Source organism: Rutilus rutilus, assembly GCF_951802725.1.
Source record: "Rutilus rutilus genome assembly, chromosome: 11".
NCBI classification, from domain to species: Eukaryota; Metazoa; Chordata; class Actinopteri; order Cypriniformes; family Leuciscidae; genus Rutilus; species Rutilus rutilus.
This window is the reverse complement of record NC_140216.1, coordinates 13,427-21,725: the sequence shown is the minus strand read 5'-3', so window position 1 is coordinate 21,725 and position 8,299 is coordinate 13,427. Positions and strand designations below refer to the sequence as shown.

General features: G+C 38.6%; 1 long non-coding RNA gene across 1 annotated transcript; it reads left to right on the top strand.

The window, feature by feature from the left end:
• Positions 1–1,904: 1,904 nt before the first annotated feature.
• On the top strand, positions 1,905–7,267 carry LOC311300184. Its single transcript, XR_014629232.1, has 4 exons — positions 1,905–1,951; positions 4,034–4,098; positions 4,188–4,211; positions 6,086–7,267. It is a non-coding gene; the product is annotated as an uncharacterized lncRNA (long non-coding RNA).
• The last annotated feature ends 1,032 nt before the right edge of the window (positions 7,268–8,299 follow it).

Here is an 8,299-nt window from a genome sequence, read left to right as displayed (position 1 = left end):
TCTTGAACAGGGTTTACTCCTCCTCTCTTTGCGCACGTCATAGACTTATACAGTGCAAGGTGGTTCATAGAGCACACTGGTCCAAAACCAGGTTAGCTCGCATTAACCCCTCTATTGACCCGGAGTGTGACCGGTGTCATTCTGGTTCAGCCACTTTAATTCATATGTTCTGGTCCTGCCCTGCCCTGTCTTCCTTTTGGAGGCAAATATTTGTCTCATTGTCAGCCATAACCTCTGTGGAAATACCACTTTGTCCAGTTATTGGTTTATTTGGGGTCTTCCAGTTATTTCTCAGACTTTGTAGCTTTTTTAACGCTTTTGGCTAGAAGGTTAATTCTATTGAATTGGAAGAGCCCTCACCCTCCATCCACTCTCGCTGGGTTAGTGATGTTCTTTATTTTATGAAATTATAGAAAATTAGGTACTCTCTTCGCTGACCTAGCGCTATTTTTGTCAAGATTTGGCAACCCCTTCGTGATTATGTCCAAACTCTCCAGCTTGACCCTGCTCTCTGTGTTTGATTTTGGACCCCATTCTCTGACCCCAAGCTCACCAATCTCCACCAATTACCAGTCTAGATGATACTACTTCTGTATTGTCTGGTCAATATATAATTGGGTTTACTTTATGCAGGATTGTATTGGATTGCACTCGTAAGTTTTTTTTGTTTTGTTTTTGTTGTTGTTGTTGTTGCTGTTTTTTGTTTTGTTTTGTTTTTCTTGTGGGACTTCGATGTGTCTATTTACTGTTACATATTTTAGTGTCTCTTTGTCTCCCACTGTTTTGTAATGTATCTTAAAATGTATAAATAAATCATACATTAAAAAAAAAAAAATTAATCCGATGAGTTTAGTAATCATGATTGAAAGTTGTGATGGCTTCAGCAGATCTGTTGGAGTTTTTCAGCTCAGTCTATCAGAGAGGAACAGAATAGTGATGGATCAACCAGGTGATGATTTTTCTGCGACCACAAATAAATGGAAGGAAACCGGAAGGACTTCTGGAGTGATACTGGAAGCAGTAAAAGAAATAAGTTTGTTATGGTCAGCAGTGTACGTGAAATAGCTGTGTAAGAGTTTTAGCATCCATAAAGCTGGCAAATTACAACAGTTACTAAGAAATCTTATACAGCACAAGTGCCAATGTTCCAGCGCACTATCATCAGTCAATAAACATGAGCTCATATCAAAAGACCATCGAAAGGGGTCAAACCCTTGATTGATAATTAAAATCTTAACTGATCACAAAGATTTATTTAATGCTCCCCGTGTTATATTTCAATCACAATGCATTGTGGACATCCTAATACATGGTCAAAAGTCCCTTTATCAAATATATGAAGAAAGTAAGTATTAAGAAAGTTCCAACCTACCTTTCATATAAATCCTGAGAGAGAAAACACATGACGGACGAGCAGCAGGTGAGTAATCAGGAGATGCAGGTGAATGAAAAAAAGACAAAAACAGTAGATCAAAGTCATTTCTTCCTTTTTACATTCCTAACTTACAGTCAAGTTGAGCTTGGCTACTTTGCACAATTCAATAAAAACCAGCTCAAACAAAACACTGAAAGCCACCGAATGCAACATCATGCTTGAACTAGCTGAAAAACCAGAACAGCATATGCAATTCACCTTTATATCTTTGCTGTGGTGCATCATGGGAGGTGGGAGACACCAAGTGTAGAAGATGAAGGGGGTTGTTTGTTGTTTAAAAATTAAACAGCTTTTCAAATAGCAAATATGTATATATGGCTGTTAAATAATAATTTGTGGATTAGGGAATGTACAAAAAAGCTTTTTATATTGAGATCTAGTTGTTTGGTGAATTTAATTCCTGGTTGTTTGTATGTCTATCAATGGTTGTGCCCATGAGTATAAATGCCCACAAGCTGAACTTGCACAGGATGGTCAGTCTGTGATGGAAACTGGAGAGTGAGAAAGCTGCTGAAGGTTGGAATAGTGAGAGTGGACAATCTGTATATTTTCTGCTTTCACAGAAAGGGCTTAAGCCTAGTCTCAGACTTCAATGCATGTTTGTGCTGTTTTAACTGAAAGCAGTTTGCACTGAGACATATCATAATGTCAGTAACATTATTCTGTTTCAAGATGCAAAATGGTAATGTTTTTTTTATCTTGTTTTTTTTCTAATGTATGTTCATAAAAGCTACTTAAAAGTCCTAATTTAGCTAAAGCCTGATCCTGGCTTAAGCTAACCCTTACGAAAAAAAAGTATACTTCAAGTTCATTTTATGAAGTATACTTGAGTAATGTTCAAGTATATTTTTAAGTATACTTTATGTAGTAAGTATACTAATGTCAATATGTACTAGTAGTAAACTTGTAAGTGTACTATTTTAATACCGCTTGGGACTAAATTGGCCCACTTGAAGTATATAAAAGAATATGTTTAAGTGTACTATAAGTGTAACAGTAGTAAACTTTAAGTGCACAACTAGTTCATAATTATGTTTCTCATTTGTACTGCAAGTGAACTTATGAGTGTACTAGTAGTTTACTATTTTAATACTTGTAGCAACTTTGAAGTATACTCTCAGTAAACTACTAGTTTAGTAGTTTTATACTACAAGTTTTCTTTAAGTGAACTTAACATCATACTTATAGTTTACCATTTATATATTATTTTTGCTCTTTTAGTGTACTCTCAGTAAACTACTAGTTTAGTAGTTTTATACCGCAAGTATTTAGAAACTTTTCTTTTAGTGTACTCTCAGTAAACTACTAGTTTAGTAGTTTTATACTACAAGTTTTCTTTAAGTGAACTTAACATTATACTTATAGTTTACTATTTATATACAATTTTTGCACTTGCAGTAGGCCTATACTACTATGTTCAAATGTTATTTTTTATACTTGAAAAATACCTTTAACTCTACTTTAATTTTAAAAACCTTTTATTAGCTCCTTTTTTATCAACACTTGAATGTAGGTAAGTTTCATAAAGAAAGGCAACATTTTAAACAAAATAGTTGAGAAAATCACATTTTTGTCAAAGACTGCCTTGATCAGATTCAGAACGATGATCAAAACACAGATGGAGTAGATCGAGTCCGACACCCCCACAGCTTCAGTCGTTTTCTCTTAATGGGTTACGCTTCATTTGGAAACATTAAGCAGTTTTGATTTACAAGCTGTTTAATGTTTGATGATCACATTATTTTACATTTGAGTGAGCAATCTTCTATCACTTGTTTCAGCTTCTTCTTCTCCTGTGTTTTGATCTGGAGATTCTGTACTAGAAGATGTGTCATAGCGCCCCCTACCGTATACCAGTGAAAACATGGATAGCTGGAAAATTCAGTCAATGTGGGGAAAAGTTGAATTAAAGTAAATTCCTATGTACACCAGTGGACTAGCCTACACAAAAATTCAGATACGCAGAATTAGAAACATATGTTTTATATCAATATTTAAATCAATATTTTTCAAACAAAGTTTCATAAGACTGTATATGAAAACCGATGTAAAAAAATTATATTTAATAGGCTACTCGATCAAAAGAGTTAACACAACTACAAGCCAAGTATACTTTGAATAATTAAACTTTTAAGTATATCTCGATCAAAAGATTGAGTACAAGTATAGGCCAAGTACACTTAAGTGTAATTTAGTATATTTTTGAGAAGTATATAAAATGTAGACTGAAAGTATGCTTTTAAGTATATCTCGATCAACAAGTAGAGGCCAAATATACTTTTCTGTCAGTATAAGTCAAGTATACTTAAGTGGAATTTGAAGTATATTTCTGAGAAGTACATAAAGTATATTTCTGAGAAGTATATAAAAAGTAGACTGAAAGTATACTTTCTTATTTTTAGTTTAAAAGAAGTATACTAATAGCACACTTGAATAAACTTCTTTTTCGTAAGGGAAGCCCTGCCTGTGACCTTTTTCACTTTGCTTAATTTGTTTTGTAGATAATTTACCCTGCCTATATTTGTATTTTTAATGTAAATATAGAACATTCATATTGTGTTTAAGTGTAATAAACCAATCAGAAGCTTTTTTATGCAGGTGGAGAGCATGCAGTTTATCGTGTGACACTGATGTAAAGAGCGTCAAGAGATTCAAAAGAAACGGTCTAGTTTTGGTATATTGTATATGTGTATTTTTTTTCATTCTTGCATTTCTTTAGTGTTCATTAGAATTTGTATTAATTGTTTTTCAGATGCTTCATTGCCACTGGAAAAGGGTGAGTAACATTCAGCTACATCCCACACAAAGCTTGTAGGGTGTTTATCCCACAGCTCTTCAGATTTAGTGATTTGAATTTGAACCATTTTTAAAAAGGACTGTGTTTGTGTACCTAAAAGGTGTAAAGGGACTTGTTTTATTTTAATCCTAAACGAGTCCTTTGGATCTGTGCAATTTACTTAAGTATTTTAATATTGAATTAAGAACTTATTGGTTCTTAATATTGAACCATTTAATAGTCTGCCCAGTAGGCATTTACGAGCACATCATTTATTGACTGTCATAAATTTAATTTGTTTAATGTTTTAAATGTTTTCATTTAAATACATAGTTAGTTTTATACAGTGTTGAATCAGAATGGGTTAAATTGTAATACAGACTGAATGCAGTGTTTTAATGGCATTCCTGGGTGTACAGTTAATGAGACTAAAGAGCCATTTTGCCCTCGATGTTAGGCATCCTGGCTAATGTTGTCCCTGAAATTGTGCAACCTGAATTCGGTGAAAACAAAGTTGGTAAATGTTTTGATGCAAGTTATGCTATGTACAGCAAGTAAAAGTGGCACATTTAAAAAATTGTCAACCAGATTAAAGGCCCTTTCACAGATGCGTAACGAAAAAGCGAATAGTTTATGTGCGAATAGTTCGCGTCAAAACCATTCACATCAGCCGCGACGCGAATTTCCGACGTCTGTGATGTTCAGAGAGCTTCAACATTTCAAAACTTTCGCGCCGACAGCTGAGAAAACATGGACACTTCATCATCATCATCCAGTGAAGACGAGCTTTTCATTTTCTTTTAAAGACAGAAAAGAAGGTTTTGGGTGCAACCAGTCTTAAAGAACAGAGTCTGAAGGAGAGTATGCTTATGTGCAGTTTTTTGCGTCTTCACACAGTGCGTTTTGTAATGTCACTACACATTACATGTAACACACGAAGTGAGCGAGTGTGTGTGTGTGTGTGTGCGCGAGTGAGTGTATGTGTGTGTGTAACAAGTTAAAATTATTCAACTAGAAACTGTAGATATCACACAAAGAATGTATAGATACTAAAAGCAGCCCTAAATAGTCTCACTACATTTTGTTACATGTTCAAAGTAAACACGGTCTCTGTCTCTATCTTTGACGTAATAGTGTTAGCTTTCTATCCCAAATGTAGTTTAGCCTGCTAGCCTACACAGCACAGGACTATACAACGACTAAAACTATCACACAACACACTCACAGTCGTGATTACCGTGTTGGTTGGCAATGCTACGCCACACATTGTCTTTCAAATCGTTGTCCTTGTAGTATGTGATTGGCTGAAGCCTATTCTGTCGCCGCAAAAGTAAAAAAAAATTGACATTGAAGCGAAAAAAATAAAAGTAGTTTTTTCGCCGCAGCACATTCGCGTTCGGTGTGAAAGCACCCATTACACAAACAGCTGATCAAAAAATAAAACCATCGCGTGAATTATTCATGCGTCAAAATTGCGTCCAGTGTGAAAGGGCCTTAAGTCACTGGAATCTTATCAAAGGAAAAAAAGTCTTTAAAACTAGAAGATAAATCTGTGTTCGTTATAATGGCACCTTTGCGATCATAGTAATGTGGTTATGTAATGTGATACTTTTATTGTGATTCTTTTTATCCCATTTGTTAAAATCCTTTTGTGTACTGCTCTTATAAACATTACAAATAGGTTATGCAGATTGAGATTTAATGTGTAATGGGTATTTTACTGTCTCTTTTAGCATCCGGCCTATGCCAGTGTTTTACCAGTCTTTAAGAGTATTTGTATCTTTTGCTTTTTCTGCTTTCACACAGATTTAGGAATTATTATTGTTGTTTCTTTTATTTGGTGTATCATGTTAACTATTCTGTTTTCTCTGTAGGTCTGATATCTAAAGGGGTCTGATATGATCTCTATCACTGAGATTGGATCGTTCATGTGGTCCTTTTTCGTCCAACTTTGTATGAAAGTTGCAAACTTGTCTTGTATTTTGTTACACTTTTTTCTGTTGTTTATGCTTTCATTTTAAAGCTCTTCTGTACTTGGGATATAGTCCATGTTTCCATGTTCTATTTTAAAAAGCCTTTGTTAACCAACTTTTTGTTACTACCCTTTTATTTTTGTCCCTTTATGATTGTACTTGTGCCAATATGCCCCTTAGTGCAATCGGTAATACCCTATTTGTAAACCTTAACCCTTTTCTTAAAGTTTTCAAAATGAATTTAAAGTACTTGGCAGGTTTTTGTTCTTTTTTTCTTTTCTTTTTTTTGTGTTTTCCCATTTGCCTGTGTTGGCTGGTCCCCTCCAGCTGTTTAGATAGCCCAGTCTTATCTGTTGTCCTTCCCACACAGGTTTTGTATTTATTGCTTGGCCACTTGTAGTCTTTAAGGCTTGTTTCTTTGTCCCTTTTTCCCCCCTTAATACTCATTTTGTAATTTGACCCTTTTTGTCCCTTCATCCCTCAAGCTACATCGGGCTCCCTCGTCCGTCTGGCTCCACCTTGGTCCGATATCACCATTGTTGTGCCCCTTTGGCTCCACCGGACTCTTCCTTTTCTCTGGCTCCACGGCCTATGTTTCTGCCTTGGCCGTCCAGTGCTGTGGTCTTGTCTTGGGTCTTCGGCTTGACTAGGTCCCCACCTCCAATGGCTCCATCTGAGTTGGTTGTCCCATTCACCAAAGGTCCACCCATCCTTTTATTGACTGCTGTGGCCCTACATCCTGGTGATCCTGTTGGGGCTCCCTTCCGTTATCTCTTCTGTGGTGGTTCCCTCTGGCAGCACCTGTCTTGGTCACGCTTTTCTCCAGCTCCACATCTTCGAACTGCCACTTATCATCTTTTGCCTCTTTATTCATATCACTTTCAACCTTGTGGTGGTTCCATTTTGTACAGTTTTGTATTCCTGTTTAAGCGTACTTGTAATTTCATGCTCCCTTTTTTGGGTCTCTTTTGTAGATGTTAATGTTTTGTATTTATGCAGTTGATTGACTTGTAATGTGTTTTTGTTGTATTGTAAAAGTGTGTAACAATTTGTTTTGAGCAAATAAAATCATTTTTTAAATTTGGTATGGGGTAAGAGTCCCAGGGGTAAGAGTCCCAGGGGTAAGAGTCCCAGGGGTAAGAGTCCCAGGGGTAAGAGTCCCAGGGGTAAGAGTCCCAGGGGTAAGAGTCCCAGGGGTAAGAGTCCCAGGGGTAAGAGTCCCAGGGGTAAGAGTCCCAGGGGTAAGAGTCCCAGGGGTAAGAGTCCCAGGGGTAAGAGTCCCAGGGGTAAGAGTCCCAGGGGTAAGAGTCCCAGGGGTAAGAGTCCCAGGGGTAAGAGTCCCAGGGGTAAGAGTCCCAGGGGTAAGAGTCCCAGGGGTAAGAGTCCCAGGGGTAAGAGTCCCAGGGGTAAGAGTCCCAGGGGTAAGAGTCCCAGGGGTAAGAGTCCCAGGGGTAAGAGTCCCAGGGGTAAGAGTCCCAGGGGTAAGAGTCCCAGGGGTAAGAGTCCCAGGGGTAAGAGTCCCAGGGGTAAGAGTCCCAGGGGTAAGAGTCCCAGGGGTAAGAGTCCCAGGGGTAAGAGTCCCAGGGGTAAGAGTCCCAGGGGTAAGAGTCCCAGGGGTAAGAGTCCCAGGGGTAAGAGTCCCAGGGGTAAGAGTCCCAGGGGTAAGAGTCCCAGGGGTAAGAGTCCCAGGGGTAAGAGTCCCAGGGGTAAGAGTCCCAGGGGTAAGAGTCCCAGGGGTAAGAGTCCCAGGGGTAAGAGTCCCAGGGGTAAGAGTCCCAGGGGTAAGAGTCCCAGGGGTAAGAGTCCCAGGGGTAAGAGTCCCAGGGGTAAGAGTCCCAGGGGTAAGAGTCCCAGGGGTAAGAGTCCCAGGGGTAAGAGTCCCAGGGGTAAGAGTCCCAGGGGTAAGAGTCCCAGGGGTAAGAGTCCCAGGGGTAAGAGTCCCAGGGGTAAGAGTCCCAGGGGTAAGAGTCCCAGGGGTAAGAGTCCCAGGGGTAAGAGTCCCAGGGGTAAGAGTCCCAGGGGTAAGAGTCCCAGGGGTAAGAGTCCCAGGGGTAAGAGTCCCAGGGGTAAGAGTCCCAGGGGTAAGAGTCCCAGGGGTAAGAGTCCCAGGGGTAA